Source organism: Porites lutea, chromosome 5, assembly GCF_958299795.1.
Source record: "Porites lutea chromosome 5, jaPorLute2.1, whole genome shotgun sequence".
In the NCBI taxonomy this organism is placed as follows: domain Eukaryota; kingdom Metazoa; phylum Cnidaria; class Anthozoa; order Scleractinia; family Poritidae; genus Porites; species Porites lutea.
The window spans coordinates 18,808,342-18,829,576 of NC_133205.1; the positions used below are offsets into that span (position 1 = coordinate 18,808,342).

Consider the following 21,235-nt stretch of genomic DNA (forward strand, 5'->3'; position numbering starts at 1 on the left):
GTTTGTTTTTTCTCCAGGAAAAGCCGGTAGATTTGCTTTGAGGAAGCATCAAGAATTGGAACCAAATTGTTACTTATTAGAATAGCAGGTAAATCCGGAAGTGGATCAATCAACGGGGCAGTACTTGCCCTTTTAATTGCCAAGCGCCAACTGGCAGGCATAGAGTTAATAAGACCCATAGTGAAGAAACCTTGGTCAGGATTGAGATTTTCTTTAGTTGAAAAATAAATCGCAAATTTTTAAAAACCCTAAATCTGCAATATCTCTGCGATACACAGATTTCTTATTAATGCAGAGAAGCTTGTTATTCCAAATAACTTCATCTGCAATTTCATGTAGCATGCTGGGCGTTTTTGCATTTACTTCTGACCACGCATCGAAACATTTCTTGTAGAAACTTGGTAGATAAATACCAGAAACTCATAAGGAGTTGAAACGTGTAACTCGCGTTCAATGCGCGTGAATATTCATTTTGACCATATTTGGAAACGTTAGTGACAGATATCCATTTTCAACAAATGGCTGCCGCGCGATCACCATGCAGATGTTTTAAGACAAGAGTTCTGCATTTCAAGGTTAAAAATACACCGTTAAAAGACAAAAATGGAAAGAGAAAGTTCAAAGGAATGCTCAACTTTCTTTTTGTGGAGGAAGGGAAGCTTTTCATCAAGAAATCGTCCTTCGAGGAATTCAACCTTGTTTTCTTCTCGACGGAGCGCATGGTCTGTTTTGAAATGCAACCAAGGCAGTGAAGTTTTTGCTGAATTTTCAGGTACATTTTGCACTCTATGGCCAAGACAGTTACGTTTTTGAAAGGGAATTTATGGATTTTTAAATGTTTCATAGACGTTTTATAAATTTTTCTCTTCGGCGCTAAAGAAAAATTACAAAATGTGCCCTAATTTGAGATTTTGTGTTGAATTTTGCCATGTGCTCAGCCGATTTCACTTGCGTGAACGGATCCACGATCCAGATAGTGTTTCCCGAATTGCTTTTAAGGATTAACGTTTTGGATTTTGAATAAAAATTTTCAAGAAACGGCTTCTCTGCATGTCTATTGTTTTGAGTTTGTTTATTTATAAAATGAGCTCAAAACACGATCGTGACTAAAAACATCCAAGCTGAATTGACGCTTAAATGCTTCACGCATTCATTACACGCATCACTTTTTGCGAAGATGTCAGGTTCAGGTTTGGACACTTTTCGATACACAGCTAATGAATTTTATTCGAAAATATTTCTTACTGTTTATTCTAGACTTTTAATAGAAGAATTGTAAAAGTCTATTTGCAGTACAAGTTTACTGTGCAGAGGGTCAACGAGGCATCGTTTTTTTGAAGTGACGACTTCATGAAGTTGCGAGGACGTCAATAGGTTTCATAATGTTATGTTTGGCCCGGGTGGTTTAATGTCGAGCTTACATCGTATATCTTTTGACAATCCTTTACTTCTTCTGCTAAGGATTGCTCTGGACATTCAATTATAACTTCATCCGGTTCAAATGCATCACCGCTGTCAGAATCATCACACCGCGGTGATTCCCTACAACCATTTTTGAGCAGTTTCCAATCGGCGTAATTCCTGGTGCGAATCCTAACACTGTTTTTGGCAGTGACCAAGCTTCCCTTGACGCCAATGACTACCATAGGCTCCGAGTCATACAGAGGGGTCAGGCTGTTTTTACGTTCCTGCTTGCACGACACAGTGTCCCCGACTTTAATTTTCATCACGGCTGTGTGTCTTCTTTTATCAGCATATTGTTTCATCTTCTGTTTTTGCTCTCGGTCCCGACAGCGGATCATCGTGTCATCCCTGTATTTAGGCTGTCCCTTGACTTCAGGGAACTTTCCCCGTAATTCCCTTCCGAACATGAGCTTGTTCGGGCTGACTCCAGTTGTCGCATGCTCAGTTGCTCTGTATGCCCTTGCTCATATCCAGGTGGGAGAACACCGTTGACCCACTTAGTTCATTGACCACGTCGTCTATTGTGGGGTGCTGGATGTGTCTGCGGGGTATTTCCTGATTTGCCACGCGCATGTCCACGTTCAGACGTATCTGGCTCTGATCTTTCTTGGGCGTAACCACAGGCGGTGACACCCATCTTGTGGGTTCGTTGACTTTTTCAATGATGTCTTGATCAATAAGATGCTTTATTTCTTCTTCCATCTTCTGACGTACGCTGAACGGTTGCCGGCGTGGTGGCTGTGCAACCGGCTTAAAATCAGGGTCTACATTCAAATCGACCTGGATTCCTTTTAGCTTTCCAGTTCCTTGACACCGGTCCTTGTATTTCTCTAACACTTCATTCAGGTTGTCTGTCCCTTCTGGCTGATTGCTTTCTGTAGTAATTGAATTGGTCACAAGAATCAACCACCCTGCCGGAAAATCACAGTGTTCGCCCTCTGCTTTTAGCCTAGCGATGAACGAGTCCCAGGTTCAAAACAACCCAGAACAGGCAGGGTGTTTGCTTTCGACGCTGCCCCGTATGGTTACAGGTGCAGGTGGTAAGGCAATAATATCCTGCTCAGTGTTTCGGTAAGATTCCTGGTTTCAACCTTTGAAAGCTTTCTCGGCTTTAAGGAGCTTTCCCCCCGTTTGTCGGCCATTTTTTTCAAGCGGGCGCGGGAACATGAAGTAAAACTACGTCAAGTTGTTTACGAAGTTTGATTGGTCAGTTATCTCTTCTTCTCATTCCAAATATGGTACTTTCGAAAATGAATAATCACTAGCATCGGACAAAGCAAACATATGAGAGTTACACGTTTCAACCCCTTATGAGTTTCTGTAGATACTTAATTTAGAAGTATCAAAGTTACGATCCAATATGAAGTTCCCACCAACAGGGATAGGAATCTCATTTAAAAAAGCTTTCCACGGACTTTTATAGTCTTCCAAATATTTTTTTTATACATATCACTCGTCTGGTACGAATCATAGAATCAATATCGAGCATATTTAAGCCACTCTCCTCAACTTCCGATATCATCACATTTCGTGTTACTTTATCTTTCCCATTCCAGATAAAATAGTAAAAAAGCGAGTTGGCCTCTTTGATAAGGTCTTTAGAAATTGGCAACACCGACGCTCTAAACATAAGCTTGGAGATGGCATAGGTTTTTGTAATTTTTATTCTACCTAAGAGAGAAAGACCACGCCATTTCCACAAATTACTCGCCTTCTTAAGTGATTTCAAAGTATTCCTAAAATTCAAAACATCTCTTTGTTTATCGTCATAGCCAAAGTAAACGCCTAGAATTTTAATAGTGTTACAAAGATTTGGCATATCAGAATACCCCTCCCAAAGAGAAGTACTATTTCCCGAAGCTAGGCTTCGGTTTTTTCATTATTTATTTTAAACCAGAACATTCACCAAAAGTCTTCTGCGTAACGAATAGGTTCGTATATGAACTATCTTTGATAAAGCAGGTCATATCATCAGCGAAAAGGGAAAGTTTAACAGGTTCATCTCGTATAGTAATGCCCTCAATGCCATCATCTTGTCTTATCCTTATAGCTAAGGTCTCCAAAGCTATTATAAACAGGTAGGCTGAGAGGGGATCTCCCTGCCTTACTCCCCTTCTTAGTGCAAAAAAGGTCCTGTTGTAAAACCATTGTTCATTACACAGCTAGAGGCATTGTTATATAAGACCCGTATCCACTGAACAAAAGAAGGACCAAAGTTAAATGCATGTAGTACTCTTAAAAGAAAATTAAAATTGAGCGAGCCGAAAGCTTTTTCAAAGTCTATAGCTAGTAGAATCCCAGGTATATCTTTGTACCTAGCATATTCAATCACATCGTCGATCGTTCTAACGGCATCAAAAATGGTTCTCCTCTTTACAAACGCGTTTTGATTAAAATGAATTACTTCAGGAAGCACCTATTCCAAACGCTTTGTCAACGTTTTAGACGCCAATTTAGCATCAACATTTACAAGAGATATTGAACGCCAATTCTTCACCAACCTTTTGTCTTTTCCTTTCTTTTCAATTAAGGTGATAACAGCCTGTTTCTGTGAGCTCGATAGTTCACCGTATTCGAAAGCATAGTTCAAACTATATCAAATACCAACTTTCCAAGCAAAGGGCCAAAAGGCTAAGTGAAACTCAGCTGTTAAACCATCGTTCCCTGGCGATTTGTTCTTTTGGAAGGTCTGTAATACATTATAGCATTCATCATATCTAAGGATACCCTCGCAAACGTTCCTCTTCTCCTCGGCTAAAAATGGAACATCGGTGAGATCATTTATAAACGAAGAAATTGGCTGCGGGTCTGCGGAATTTCTACCATCATAGAGATTAGAATAATATAATTCTAATTCATTCATAATCTTTTTTGGGTCGCTAGTTAATGCTCCATCAATTGTTAAGATTTTGCGGACACTGCTTTTAGTTTTATTTGAATTTTCTAAATTCAAAAAATATTTGTTGTTTTTCTCATCCATTTCATACCAGGTTGCCCTAGAGCGAATGATTGCCCCTTGTGTAATGTAATCGTACAATTGATCATATTCTGTTTGAGGACACTCCAGGTCCTCGAGATTTCCACTATTTGGATCAATATCACATTTTTCTGTACATTCCTTCACGTTATCTTCCACTTTTTGTAGTTTTGCTCTTCTTTCACGGGCTTTACCTTTACTGTATGTGATTGTTCGCCGTCTTATTTTGTATTTAATTAAATTCCATAAAACACGCCTATCCTGAACCTCTTTAAATTCCTCTAACCAATTCACATATTCGGTGGTTAAACGTTCACATTAGTGCGAGTCATTTACTAAGTTCGAATTGAATTTCCAGAAATTCGGTCCTATCTCAGTGTCATCTAAGCCGCTAATTGAAAGGGTTATTGCCGAATGGTCTGTTTTTATTGATGTTTTAATCTCCGCTGAAATTATCTCATCTTGCAAACTGTCGCTTATAAGCCAATAATCTAGACGCCTCTGCACAACCGGAGTTTTTTGACGCCAAGTAAATCGTGGTAAGGTGAGGTTAATGTTAGAAGCGAGAATGACTTGTAAAATGCCTAAGAGTAGAGCTGACAGCAAAGCTTGGACATAAATAGCGTGGAAAGGCACTAAACGATAGCCAGTTTTACTTATTTTTTGCCCCAACATTTTGGAATGACTTGACCTATCCCGAGGTACAATGTAGAGACAGCAGCATCATAGCAAACGGTTTCCTGCAATTTATCTATTTGAGAATGATCTTACCATTTACTATCAGTTGTACCAATACCTGTCCTAAAATGTTGACCGCTGAACAGTTATATGCACCCGAATCACTTCCTCGAACATTTTTAAGAAGCAACTTTCCTCCTAACCGACTGGACTGTCTGTTTTACTCCACACTATAAGAGGATTGGGATTACCACTCACTGAACACAGAAACGAGGCTGATCTACCTTCGTTAACTGTCAGCGTTTCAGCGGACACGGCAACAACAGGAGATGAAATCGATTCGCCAGGTTCTCCTTTAGCTCCCGGCATGCCTACAGGTCCCATGCCTCCTTTTTGTTCCTTGAGTCCAGCATCACCCTTCGGACCCACAGGTCCCATGATGCCATGCTTGCCACATTTTCCAGGAGATCCCATAATACCTTGGTCTCCTTTATTTCCTGTTCGCCCTCTGTGTCCTCTTCGTCCCCGGGATCCTTTATCTCCCCTTTGGTCCAGGTGGACCGGGAGGGCCTGGGGGACAGGTAGGACCATTTGAATGACAGAGTTGAGGCTTCATCGATGGTAATAGTTTGCTCATCTTCAGAATTGTTCCCCTGTCTACTGCGTTTTTAGCTCCCGTAGAGTTCTTTTGTGCATCGGCCACGCGCTTGTTCCTGTGGAGCTTGAAATATTCAGATTCTACAAAGAACAATACATGAATATTACGCACAGATCTTTCTGCATGAAAAGGGAGAAACGAAAACTGTAAATTGATGCCTCCACAGACTGATGAATAACTGGCAGTATTGACTGGGAACAGGTCGTTCCAAACATACTTCGTGACTTCGGGGACAACCTATGATAAAAAACCAAAAGATCCACAAACGCTTCCAGTAAACATTGCGTAAAGGATTTGTTCGATGCGTAAACAAAACATAAAATCGAAGGAGAAGATGGAGAAATAGTTTTTTTGGACTATTTGATTACATGGCAGTAAACACAGTAAAGGGTGGAAAAGGGAGGAGTGGGACAAAAAAGGGATGTAAATATTATAGAAAAACTGGCCGGCGATTATGGAAACGTTTCTGCATACCACATTTCCTCGAAGTAGAACCCACGCTCCAATAAGCGCTCCCCCCTCCCCCCCAAAAAAGCGCCCACCCCCCCACCCCCCCAGGCCATAATAACAGAAAAGTGCCCCTCGCACCTCATCACTTTCTTAAATAGTGATAGTGGGCATATAAGAGGAATGCGAGGACCTGCATATCATTGACGAGAATGATCTCGAGCGACCAGATACTATAATTGATATTTTATAAACATGCACACCGATTATGTATCAGCGTAAAGAGTATAATGAGACTACGGTACGCTTAATCACCTACCACCGTTTTAATAAACAAATTAAAGATATTGAAAACCAAAAGTATAAGAGCCCCTCCGTTTAGTACGTAAAAAACATGACAAAAATGAAGGGGGTGGTCTAACTCCGTAAATATGAAACCTATCGACACGAAACTTTCGTGAGAGCTTAAATGCGTTGTAAAAATTAAGTCCGAGATGAAAGTTGTCAAGATAATAAACACGTGACTCATTCAGGTATCCAATTACCATTTTTAACTTATTCTTGACCATCTGCAGGAGAACTTATGCACACTTATCTTAACAAATAACAAGCGGAAAGTGTGTTGCAGATCGGAATGTACACAAAAGTAGGTGGAGGTCATGTCCAGGTCACGCGGTCATAGAAATGTAACGATTTTTCTGTCACGTGACAGCCACAAAACATTCATCAAGGGTAGGAATTCCAGTTACATTTGGAAAGTACTACAGATAGGTAAAAACAACACCAATAAAAATGCTCAGTAAAATTTTTTTTACCCTGCCTGCAGAATCCTTAAAGAAAAAAATACGGAAGTGAAGCACGCAACACATTACCATGGTGATGTCAATCTCAAAAATACTATCTTGACAGGGGTAATGCAATGGCCACGTCTCACCCTTGAAACACATTTTCTTTAAAGATTAAGACCACCCCCTTACATTTCAGAGCAAAAAATGGCAGACCCAGGCCTAACCTATACCTGAGTGTGCGCGTACTAAGGAATCATAAGGACATTAATGTTTAAAGGAACAATGTTTTTCGTTTGGGTGAAGAGTGACTTAATTCTAGGGGTGAAAATGTTGTATAATTACCGAAAAGCAGGCAGGTTTATTCGTCTCTGAGAGGATAACGTGAAATTGATATCTTCTAAGAGTATGCAAGCTGATCTCTACTAATGAAATGTTCTGCAAGATTTGACTTCAATCCTAATTTGAACATGAATTGTTTTTCCATGCTTGACGAGTTTGTTGTTTGACAATAAATTGATCACTCCAGCTGCCTCGTTACCAAAAAAACGCCAAAATATGTGAAAAATGTTCTTTCACGCTTTCGGTTTATCCCAGATACAAAAAAAAACCCTAAGAGCAACTCCATGCAAATATCGACCAAAGTGCAGCAAGACTCAAAAATAACAATCGCTCTTCTTTTGCATACTGGTAGACTTTAGTAAGTGTACAAACGCAATGTAGTTTTCTCTTGGAAAGATCGGTTCGTTTCCGAGAAAAACAAGAAAAGCGTTTCAAGGCTCGCCGTCGATTTCGCAAGCCAAAAACAGGGTTGAAATTCAGTTTGATTCGCTCGACTTGCATTTCAAAACAACCGCGCTAGAAAAAGAGCTTGTTGCTAAAATTGTACGTGTAACTCGTCGTTAACCAATATATAAAATATTTTAGCATTACAACAGTCTGAGTAATTATAAAAAAGCTAAACCGTATGTCTATCTGTTGTTCAACAATGGAAGGTAGTTGAAAAAAGCGACGATTCTCATCATGTACCTTTGATCAGAAATTGTCAAGACTGAAGGGGAAAACACTATAAGCATCAAACTATTATGTTATGTTAAAATTATTCTGGGGAAATCATTTTGATCTTCCCAGAAATTATTTGAAATTCCTGTTACAGACAACATAAAATAACGCCATCCAACACATGAGTCACACGACCACTACCAACAATTTGACTTTAGGTTTCCGTTTACAACACTGGTAGCCTTGATATGTAGAACAATTTTTTTAAAAAGCTCACCTTAACCTGTATCTGTTTTACTTCAAGCTCCAAGTTGTTTCATTTTTGCCGTCTTATCACCTACGTTACCGTAGTCGTGAAGTCCGCTGGAATGTGTTCGTTCACATTGTGGCATTGTGGAGGTGCGTGACAGCTTTCTGGTAATTTCCTCCTTCCATTTGTTGTCTCTAATGTTTTCAAGTCAACATCTCATGCTTGTTAAAAATTTTGAGAACCCTGGACCTTAAAAAAGCCGTCTATAAAATAAAGCTCGGTAGTTTAGCAAAGCAAAGTTCCTTGCTCGTGGATCCGTTCACTTCAATTTATCTCATTTCCAAAGGAGTGTGCCAAGGGTCTACTTCCGGTGATATACACGTGACGGGCTTCACCGACTTTCACCCGTTACTTTCAGTACACTGAAGAAGATTCATCTTTTATACTCCTCCTTCTTCAAAAACACTCCAGTTGACATTATTTTACCTTAGAGTTATCTTTAATATTTTGACATTTTAGGCACTTGATTAACATTATCGAATTAGATTTAGTTTAATTTGCTTCAACTGTTCATTCCCGCTTGAAAAAGAAAAAGATCTTTGCTTAAACACTGTTTGTGTGCGCTCTTCTTCGATGAAGTTATGGAAGGTTCGTGCTCCTTCGAGTCATTAGTAGGTACTCTATGTTCGTTTGATAGAAGGGATAAGCAGAGATCAACTCAGATTGTTCTTTTGTCTCTGTCAAACTATTAAGGACGTAGCTCAGGTATCCGTCGACATGGTCTCTTTCTGGTATTGAAAACGGAACAGACTTTATAATTTAGCTCAAAAATGACCAGCCAGACCATTCCCGTCGCATTGATAATTTACCTTTTAATGAAATTCTTCAGCTAGATCAGTCAAATCCGAAATAGTTTGCTCGAAAGAGAACGTTTTCCAGCAAACACTCTTGGAAAAATCCTATTTCTTTTTCAACATCTCTCTGGTCGGGCTATGGTCCAGCCGGCCAGTTCTGACAAATGGAAAGCGCTGTAAGTTCCTTTAATATATGCCCTTTCTATCATTCTGAGCTCGGTATTGGATGGCGACGGAACAGTTATTCCAATTCGTGCCAAGTGCCAAACGAAATCGCCAATCACGTAATGGAAAGAAGAGGGAAACCTGTTAAAGCCGACAAAGGAGTTAGAGGAAGAGCATTTCTGAATATATCTATCAGCAAACCGGTATCCTCATTCCTGTAGGTTCAGGTACTCTTGGTTTATTCATTGTATTATATTCTAATAAGTCACTTAGATTCAATCCGCGAATACTGTATAAAGTTTACCATAGTTGTCAACTTTCTTAGATAACTCAGAGTCACCGGGGTACGGCACCAATCCACCTAATCTGTCCGATATGATAAACCTTTCAGTTTTTCTCTTAGTCTGAAATTAAACCCGATTTCCCCGAGTAAATAATTTTTTAAAAAAACTTAGAGATCATAGTCCAGTTGTGATGGCATTTGTTGTTGTCGCTGTTTTTACATTTTCTTCAAACGACTGACTTGTACCTCATTCAAGACAACGTGTGGGGATATGGCGTCGGATAGAACTCAACGATTCCACATTCGTAAAGCAAAACAAGTGGTCGATGCAGCTCTTGGAGAGATTGCGTCAGAAGACGCTGAAAAACCCTGGGTATCCTTAGTTCAATCTCAGCACTAATTGTGGCTCAGCAGGCCAATGACGAAGCCACTGACTTTACGCTCAGTAGCAGATGCGCTTGCAGAATGTTACAAGAACGCAGGACACTGGGGATCTCGAAGAGAAATCTTATCTAGTAGGGACGGACCATTAGAAAAATTATGGCGGGGGGGGGGGAGGGCGTTTGAGCCGCAGGATTTTTTTTTTCGTTATCAAATTCCTTGTCTGAATTCTTTTTAGGCCGTAGCATGAATATTTTTTAGGGTTAATTGGCGTGCATGAATTTTTTTCATTTAATTTTATATTATACGCTTGTTTTACGTTTGCTTTTCGCCTGCTTTTAGCGGAACCTGACCCCGAAGCCCGGGATCTTGACAACTGTAACCTGATATTACTGTTGAAAGTAATTTGCATACTGAGTCACAAAACGTTTGTAGGGCGTTTATCCTTCAGATTGGCGCTTCCCTCTGCGGTGTCTAGCAGTATTTTTGAGACAAAAGTGGTTGACAGATAAGGAAGAGAGGGTTTACTACGTGTTGAATTAACATAGGCGAACTTCGTTAGAAAGCATGCGTGCTGGTTATGGGTCTCAACAGTGTTTAATACAATACAATACAATACAAATTTTATTATCAGGTCTTTCAGGGCTGGAGATACGTGATCAAACTTCCTTGTCCCAGAAACTATGCGAGCAGCGAAATTCTGTACTCCTTGTAGTTTGCGTATATTGCTGGCAGAAGTGTTCGACCAGACGGACGAGCAGTAATACAACTTACACGGGACGAAAAAACGGATTTACCGAACGTCAAAGGTGAAGTCAAACGCGCGATAAAGGCCACCTTTGCACACCTTTGTACAACTTTGACGCGCGACAAATGTTTACATTTGCCCGCGGTCAAAGGCGCGCCTTCAGGCGATAAAGGCCGTTTTTGTCACGCCTTTAACCCCTACCTTTGACGCGCGTCAAAGGTATATTTCATTAGCATTTGTACCCCTATCAAAGGCGTCGTCAAATATGTCTGAGATTCAGGCCAAAGGTGTGACAAAAGCGCGGCAAAGTTATGTCTGTGATTAAAGTCAAAGGCTTGTGAAAAGTGTCGTCAAAAGTGTCTGAGCCTCAGGTCAAATGTGTGACAAAGTTGTCGTCAAATGCGTCTGAGATTTAAGTCAAAGGTTTAACAAAGGTGTTGCCAAATATGTTTGTTTTTTTTCCTCCCCTCGCATCGCGCCTCTCGCTCGTCTCGCGCTTCGCGTGAATTCCTCGTTCTCCTCGCGTTTCGCGCGAATGCCGCGTTATTGCCTCGCTAGTCATAAGCGCTTGATATACAGGCTAGAATCCAACTTGAGATTTTCAGTCAAATTCAATTGCGAACTGGATACCGTTTAAAAAGGTGGACAGATAAGAGATTGAGTTCTTAATCTTGTACTTTATTGTCCTAAAACCTCACTAGATGATTAGAAAGCTGAATAATTCCGATTAAAACTTTTTTAAACGCATAAAAATGGTTTTTTAAAACATTTTCACGATTTATTGTCTAAAGTACTCAATGCAGTTTGTCAATGGACAATCATAATGACTGCCGCAAATTTTTGAAGCATTATAAATGTTCCAGATTCACGCTGTTGTCACGGACGGCAACCTGCAAAATATTTTAAAACACTCTTTCACAAAAGCCAGTGCTAAAATCATGGTAAGTAAGAAATGTTCTTGATCAGGAGCCCATCTGTCTTGATGTTATCTTTGCGAAGATTTTCATTCTAGAGTGCTTTTGACTCTTGATGTAAGTGAAAGACAAACGCCATTTATCTAACTTCAATCTTCCTCTGTTGTGTGCTTTTTTTTCCCACTGGAGACTTATCACTTTGCCTTGCTTCTTTTATCTGTGAAATAATTGTAAAAAAATATATAGAAATTTGAGATAAAAAGCTCAGTCATAGTGTTTCAAATAAATTTTTTGGCCCCACTCCCTTTTTACTATCGCTCCTTTTCTTCAGAAAATCCCCCTTTCTCTTTACCTTTATCAAAACTTAAAGACCCTGTTAAAAATGTGTAGCGAACCTAATGCTTTTGAATGGAAACATTACATTTCGTGTACATGTATTGTCATTAAGTTCGTCACCTGTGAAATTTGACGTTTGAATCGAGCCTTATTATCACATAATAAAGTCCAGGAAAATTCAATCAAAATTTCCCTCTATGCCCAAAGCTTAAAATTAAACTAAAGAAACACTTTATATTATACCTAGCCTGCATAACAAGCGTTTCCAATCGAGTTATTGCGCGAGTTAGCCCCTCCCGGCCCCTCCTTCCTCTTTTTTTGCCCTCTTGCACAAAACTCGCGCGGAAAAGCTTGCTACGCGGCTATTTTTCTACCTTTTTAACCCCCAAAGTTATTGTCCAGTAACAATAATGAAGGGACAGCTCGGTATGTTTGAATGATTGTTATTAAATGTTGAAACATACCCAGCTGCCACTGTAGTGGTAAAAAAATCAATGGAATATTTTAAAAATTAATTATGCAGTATGAGCCCCATTACGTATAGAACCCAGAAAAATCAATAGAAAGAGATACTCACGTTCGCAAAACATCCGAAGTCTTCAAATAATCACACCTCTTTGTTTGAAAAACTGCACTGAATCCTGTTCAAATAAGCTTATGTACTTGCTTCAGTAATATTCCCATCAAAGTCTGGTACAGACATTTTTATTGAAGTACACTGTCAATGAAAAAAGATATATGTAAGTCTTATATTATTTGATTACCTGAGTAGTTCTCGCAGATAAATATAAACTGTTAGAAAAACCAGAGTTGGTTAATCTTGATGTTAGTAGGTTCTCGCATGAAGTTTTGAGTTGAATTGCATTGTGAAATATAAGCCAGGCATTACTTTTACAGAAATGCATTAACCCTATTAAGAAAAAGGGCTTGATCTAATGTAAACTCTACTGTGATACAGAAAGATTTTTATAGTTTACTGAACCAGATTTAACGATCAGAAAAGCTCCCAAGCACGATATACACGCCTGTTCGGAGTTGGTTTCTGTAAGCTTAACATAGTAAAACAACCATGAAGTTTGAAGAGGAACTATTGCATGCACACATAGAAAAGAATGACACGTACCTTTTGGACAAGTTTGTAGTCTAAACTCTATCAGAGATAAGGGCGAAAATATTTGTTAAAAAAAAGCTGGACTGCTTCGTACAAAAAAGCAGCTTTTGTTTTCTTCAGATCTGCGTAGTTTGTTTGTTTGCGCGGGCGGAGAGAGTTTGCAGCCGCGACAATTTCGCGCCAAAAACAGGGTGTCTTGCTTGGGTTCAGTCTTCCATCGTCCAGTTGTTGAGTCATTGTTTTGCGTCGCTATCATTTATTCATTGTATATTAATCGATCAAGGGGAAAATGATCCACTCAAGATAAGACAAAAACAAAACTCACTTAATTCACCTCGAAAAAGTACATATTCCAGAACATTTTCAAAAATAATAATAAACACCAGTTACAATGATTACCAGCCTGTGTTCGGTATTGTCGTATAAATATCTTTAAAACAGTATTCAAATACAGCTTTTTAATTTCCTTTCTTAAAATCAGTTTCGACATAAGTGTTTGTAGAAGTAATTCATTGCATATTTGCTCTCACCCTTGACACCATTCAAAAGTGTTGTAAAAGTGTAGCGGTCGTATTTGACTTCATTTTTGACTAGTATCAAAGGTGTAGTCACAGCCACTACTCTTTTGACTTTATCTTTGACGTGCGTCAAAGGTAAAGTCAAAGTTACCAGCATATTTGACAACGCCTTTGATAAGGGTTAAAAGAATAGCAAAGCATTGATGCATTTGACTTGATCTTTGACGCACGTCAAAGGAGAAGTCAAAGTTGTTACCAATTTGACTTCACCTTTACCGAGGTCAAAGGAGTAAGCACAGAGGTTATATATTTGGCGACATCTTTGACGCGCGTCAAAGGTGACGTCAAAGCCAATACCATATTTGATTTAACTTTTGACGCGTGTCAAAAGTGTCGTAAATCCAATTTTTCGTCCCGTGTTACTAAACACAAGAGAATTAATTATTGTAACAAGTATGTCTTTCCTAAATATATGTTTAACTCGGCTAATTTGCCCTAGGGCAGACAAACAAGATGATGCTGTTTTAATTATGTGGTCTTTGAATGAGAGTTTACTATCAAACACTACACCCAGGTCCTTATTAACAGAGTCGACGGGTAAAAGTTCTTTACCCAAGAGGGTAAGGCGAAAATCCTGAAGTTTCGATATCATTTTCCGACTTCCATATACAATCAGTTTAGTATTGTCCGGGTTCAGGAGTAGCCTATTATTAAAACACCAATTACGTAGTTTAATAAGATCATCGTTCATCGCGGCCATAGTCGGTTCACAGTCCTGCACTTGGAATGACATAGGCAATTTAGTGTCATCAACGTAATATAGAATGGCAAACTTGAACAGATGGCAACGGGAAACATTTTGCCGTAAAACTAGACCTGAAACAAAGAATAGCGTAAGCACTTTAACATTTAGAACTTTGTGCGTGAATATTACCACGACTTTTTAGGACAGACGTTTCATGACCTTTGCCTGGTCGACTGACGAAGGTCACGCATATGTTAAAGATGGCGTTACTTTATGTTGTCTGTACAACGATTTTCAAATAATTTCTGAGAAGCTCAAAATGATTTTCCCAAAACAATTTTTACATAACATAAACGTTTGATGCCTGTAGTGTATTTCCCTTCAATCTGATGATGAAAATCGTCGCTGTTTTCAACGACCTTTTGTGGGTAAACATCAGGTAGCCGTACTCTTTAGCTTTTTTATAATTACTCAGACTGTTGTAATGCTAAAAATATTACATATTTTGATCAACGACGAGTTAAACTTACAATTTTAGCAGTACGTTTTTTTCCTAGCGCGGTTGCATTGGAACACGAGTCCAGTGAATCATGATGAATTTCAGCCCTGCCTGGCTTGCGAAATCGACGGTGGGGCTTGAAAAGCGGTTTTCTTCGTTTTTCTCGGAAACGAACAGATCTTTCGAAGCAAAAACGTCATAGCGTTTGCATACTTACTTAAGTCTACCAGTCTGCAAAAGGAGAGCGATTTTGATTTTTTGAGCCTTGCCACAAATCGGCGATTTTGGTCGATTTTTGCATGGATTCGCTCTTAAATACGGTCAGCATTTAGGCTCTTAAAACATATTTCAAAAAGTCTATTTGAACTATGTTTGTAACGTTGTGAGTGGATGCGTCTCGAAAGACATTTTAGATACGTACAACTCAAAACAGTGTTAGAGTACCCTATTTAAAAAGTATTTAAAACACAGTCAGCATTTAAACCCTCAAAACATATTTCAAATAGTCTATTTGAACTCTGTTTGTAACAGTGTTGGTGGTTCTATGCCCAAAATACATTTTAAATACCCTATATATTTTAATCATATTTATTAAACAAAATATATTGTATATAGATATATTTCAAACAGGGGCGAACATTTATTTATTTTTTTGACAAACAGGATTAAAATACGGCAACATAGTGTTCAAATACTGAAAAGACAGTTTAAATACTTTAAAATGAGTTTCAAAATACATATGGTTGGTAAGGGATTGCACATCACTGCACTGGGCGGGGATTAAGAAGCTTAAAGCCAGAATACTCCCTTAATTTAATGTCTCCTGCTAGTACGGTTTCATATTACGTAAGCCAAACTAGGTGAAAAATCACTTTAATAATTTCGTACATTTTATATGCGTTGTTAAATCAAGATCTATAATTATAGAAAAAAAGCAGACGAAAGCAAAATAAGGAATGTTCTTGCAGATAGCACTTAATATGGAACGTCCCTTTTCCTCTGACTGAATTATACTGAAAAATACTGCAAAGAACATATTGACATTCCAGTCGTAGCAGTATCTAGGATGTTTGTCCCTCACTCAACCTAGTTTAGTGGCCTTTCATAGCTCCCACGAGTCTCAAACAACCAGGAAATACTAATTGCTCGTCTGAAAATGAAACACCCTCAAACTATAGATCCTCGTAATCGACAGGTCAATCTCTGAAAAGGAAAAAGGTTAACTACTTTTTCACCAAAAAGAAATGAGGCCTTTTCCTCTCTGAGAAAGTCAATGGTAGTCAACTCACATTTGACGGCCGAGTTCTGGTTTGAAATTGATGATTCTCAACATTGAAAATCAGTTACATGTAACCGTCAGTATCAAAAAACATACACCTAAACAACGACGGCTTTTAATGACATATAGACTCAGAAAATATGGAATGTAAGAATATAAGGGAATCAGATTAGAACATATTAATATTTCTTCCAAGAAATCTTGCTGATTGAACGAGAAAAAAATGATAATAACTTGTCTACGCAATTTGCTTGATCGGTGTACGTACACTTCTAAAGGTGCAAACAGACCGCCTCCCTTCTTGAAAAAATGAAGTGTTCATTTTTTTATACTTCAGTCACTGTAGCACATTGAAGCAATTCACTTTAGCCAACAAGCACCATAGTGAAACAAATGTAATGAAGTGGTCAATTTTTGTGTTTTTAATACTTTTTCCCTACGAAGAAAACTTGACCTAGCTGAATTCACCTTCGGTTTTGTTTTACCTCTGCGCCATGAACACGCAAAGACAAGACATCCATAACTATGAACAATTTTCTGGACTCACAAGAGTTGCTTTTAAAGGAAATAGAAAATAAACATTCTGTATGACACTTGTTCGGTAAACTATAAGACCAGGTTAAACTTACCACTAGTATCCTTAGTTAACTTGTCAAGGTTATTGGGAGCATCGGATGACTTAGTTTCCTTCATATTTTCAAGAGCGTTTATTCTCTTCTTCTGTTCGTTCAGTTCCAATTCTACTCTCAGAAAACCGGCGCAGTAAAACACGATCGACAAAACAGAAAGAATCGAGGCAAAGGAAGGCAAAGTGACTTTCTGAGAAGCCATGGTTGGCTTGGTTTGTATTTGATTATTCCGCAATGAAACAATGATTGGTTTGTTGAATGTCTGTTGTTTAAGTTGGTTACTCGATACTTACAGGTCAAGATCCTGAAGATCATGGGGGTCTTGCCAACTTTTTTTTAGCAGCACAGATTAACTTTATTATATTGAACAGATATAATTACACCTTACGGGCTTTTACAAGGTTACTCTATTATCTACTTTTTTTTTTTTTTGTTATCACTATGTCTCGTGCCATATGCAGTGTAATCTAACTTTAAATGTAATTACAAATTAATTTCAATTTATTTCGCACACTACTAAGTTAGCATTGTCTTAAACACTGTTGTGTCAAAAGAATGAAGTTGACTATTCAGAATGTGAAGATCTCTTAAATTATACGGCAAACTATTATTAAATAGGTCAATCATAAAAAGGAGAGTTTACTCATTACTTAATTGTTCAACATTAAGGATGTCCAATTTTTGAAAGAGCGGCTTTTATGAATCTGTGTACGAGGAAAAAGTTATCACACGCACTACTTTCTTTTGTATTTTGATCAGACTGTCCAGTCTTGCCTTGTAATTATTACCCCAAACAAAATAACCATAAATAAGGTGAGGGTATATCAATGAGTAATACAGATTTAATAATAAATCCTTTTTTTAAAAAAATGGCCAGCCTTAAATAAAATTCCTGCTGTTTTTGCTATTTTGCATGCTACATAGTTAATTTATATGATTTATCCACGTATAGATGCTCATCAATCATTACTCCTAAGAACCTTAGGGTTAATTACCTTTTTTATTTCATATTTATTCAGCGTAATTTTCAGCTCTTTTTTATATTTTTTTCTTATGGGATTTAAATATTATAATATAGTTAGTTTTCTTTAGGTTCAAAGTCAACTGATTGTCTTTAAGCCGTACTTGTGCACGTTTCATTTCCCTATTTACAAGGGTTTCAAGTTCACCAATATTCTTAAAAAAAAACAGATTAGTATCATCGGCAAACAGTATAAAAGATAGCAAATTCGAGTATGTATGAATATCATTAATATATAACAGAAACAACAGTGGCCCTAGTATAGAGCCTTGTGGCACTCCACATTTTATTGATTTGTTTTCAGAATAGGTGGAATTGTATTTAACAATTTGCTGCCTATCGCCAAGATAATTTCTGAAACAGTCATTACATAGACCTCTTATTATGCCATAAAATTCTAATTTCTGCAACAGTATGTTGTGATTTTCGTGTCAAATGCTTTAGAAATGTCCAGGAAGATTCCAATCGTAAATTCATTGTTTTAATTGCCTTGTTAATTTTTTCTCTGTACTGAGTTTCATGATTGCAAGAGAGGTAATAATAATAATAATGGAAACTTTATTTGTGTTTTTGAATGTACAATTGTAAATCTCGCTACGAATAGGCAATTTACAAATGCTGCTTGAGATTGGATTATTAAAAAGAAAAACAAAAACAAAACAAAACAAAAGCCAAAAAAGTCTGGGCTATCCCAGTTTCTATTTCTATAACAAAAGATGTAATATGTTGCTCTAATGGCTATATTTATCATTTTCTTGATAATATAACGTTGCTGCTTTTTGTCGATGCCAATGTCATTCATCATGTCTAAGAACGTGGAGCTTTCATCGGAGAAAACGCCGAGGGAACTCATGGAGAGATTTACAAATCTCACACATCTGTAATTTCTACTCATTTCGCTGATCAAGTTCAGATAATAGTAATAGTAATAATAATAATCAACTGTATTTAACGAGGGTAACACGGGACAGTACTTCATCTGAATAACCAGTGGCCCTCAAACTAAAACTATAAAACAAAAATTAAGTAACCAAAAATACATATCGTTAAAGAAAAAGAACTCTAAGAATATGTATGAATATCTACAAACTATAATTACAATAAAAATACAACTAGGATGGGTCAAGCGAGAGGAAGGTTGTGAAATGCCGGATTAGCATAAAACTACGAAATAAAATAAAGGTTCACTTCAGCTAAAATTATCAACGTCATTGTATCTCGTTAAATAAATAGCCTTTTTAAATGAGGTTACACATGTTCCTTTCTTAAGGTTAATGGGCAGAGAGTTCCAGAGCCTGGTCGCGGACACGCTAAAAGTTCTCCCTCCCTCAGATTCACGATATCTGGGGCAGACGAGGCTTAAGGCGCCCACTGCGTGTTTGTAAATCTGCATTGCATTTAAGAAGGCCATACATGTAGCTGGGGCAGTTTCCTTGTAGGCGCTTAAGGACTAGCGAACACTTATTACTTTAGCTTCGTCATAAAATGGGAGCCACCCTAATTTGCTAAAGAGATTTACGCTATTTGATCTTGTGTCAGCTCCTAAAATTACTCGGGCAGCACGTTTTTACAGCTTCAGGATTCTCGTTAAGTTAACAGCTGAGCAGTTTGACCAAATAGTAGACCCATATAGCATTACGTGTTTGATCATAGCATTGATAGTAGTAAAGTATGCGCTGTTCAATGGGGATGAATCTCCCTGTCTTTCTAAGAACCACTGTTCTTTGGGATAACTTCTTGCACAGTTCCTCAACGGGTACATCAAAGCTTAAGTGTTTGTCAATAGTAACCACTAAGAGTTTCTTACTATCAATTTTTTCTACGTTAGAGTTCACAAGTTTGAGTTCCAGTGAACAATTGTCAAGTTTGCATGGTATACGTTTCCCTGTAACAAGGAGACATTTCGTCTTTGCAGCGTTTTGTAACCATTTTGTTCGCAGCCGACCACCGTGAGACTTCATCTAAGTCCTGATGAACGGCTGATAACATGGCAGTAAGTCCATTAATCACGTCTCATGATAAACTGAGAGTAGTGTTATCCGCGTAGATGTCTACGGTACTGATGCTGTGCCGCCGATGGTAGATCGTTAATAAATAAGAGAAACAAAATGGGGCCGAAAATGCTCCCTTGCGGTACTCCAGCTGACACAGTTCTTGGGGAGGAATGACAGCCATTGATGTGTACATACTGTGTGCGTCCACTTAGATTACTGCGTAGTAAGTCCAGCTCGTTATCAAGTACCCCATAGGCTTTCAGTTTGTCTAAGAGCAGACCGTGGTCTATGAGGTCACAGGAGTTTTTTAGCCAATAAACACAAGCCCCGATGCTCTGTTCCTGTCCAAGTCAAAGAGCAGCTGATCGACTTGGTGGTAAGGGCGGTCTCGGTAGAGTGAATTTTGCGGAAACCGGACTGAAACCTATGTAGCAGAGCGTTTTCCTCAAGGAAGTCGCAAAGGTGATGACAAATGTTCTCCCCGAGGAGCTTAGAAAGTGTAGGAAGCACTGTTATCTGCCGATAGTTGTTCTTGTCGTCACGGTTTCCTTGCCCATTATAAATGGGAGTCACTTTACCGACTTTCCACTTTGTCGGGAAGATTTTTTTTATCGATGCAGAAATGGATCAGCTTACACAGGGAATCTGCGATAGCAGGTGCGGCAATTCTCAGCAATTTGGCACTCACTCCGTCCTCGCCTGTAGCTTTATTCACCGGGATAGAAAGAAGGAGATTGAAGGCTGAGTGCTTACTTGTAATTTAAAAGCCTTTTGTATATCAACTTTTCCAAAATCTTTGAAAAACAAGTTAAAACGGAAATGGGTCTGTATTTGGTAAGCTGTTTGTTGTCATCTGCTTTGTAGACTGGCATTACTAGTGAAACTTTTAGTTCATGGCCAGCGGGATATTGCCAGTACTAAAACGTAAATTAAATATGTGGGTTAACTGCCCATTTATATAATTGGCAATACACTGAAGCACCTCTGGACTCAACCCTTCATACGCCAAAACCCTTTTTTGGATTCAGCTTTGTTATTTCCTTTGCAACCTTATTAGTTGTGATTTCATTCAGAAACATTGAATTCATAGAGGTACCTCTTAAATGGTTTATGAAATGTGCTGAGCTTTCCTATATAGTAACAGTCAAACAAATTAACTGTCTAAATACACCACTACTTTGATCTGGAGAGCTTAAACTTAAGCCATGATCTAAGCAGTCTAAAGCTTGAATATTGTTATTCGTTACTATAATGGTTTGCGTAAAAGCGCATGATAAAAGCTCCAACGTGCGCAGAACGCAGCTGCATAACAATTGTGTTATTACTCTTTTGCCCAAGTCCTGTTATATTATACCAGCCTGTTCTTCATGTGAATCTTCACTGGCTCCTGAACGATCTCCGAATTGATTTTAAAAGACTTTTTCATTACTTAATAGAAACGAAAACCTCCATTTAAAACACTTTCCCTTGGGAGTCTACGAAACCGCGTCCATATAT

General features: G+C 38.4%; 1 pseudogene; it reads right to left on the reverse strand.

Annotated features, from left to right (window-relative positions):
- Positions 1-1,905: 1,905 nt before the first annotated feature.
- LOC140936619 (uncharacterized) lies at positions 1,906-16,925 on the reverse strand (annotated as a pseudogene).
- Positions 16,926-21,235: the final 4,310 nt, after the last annotated feature.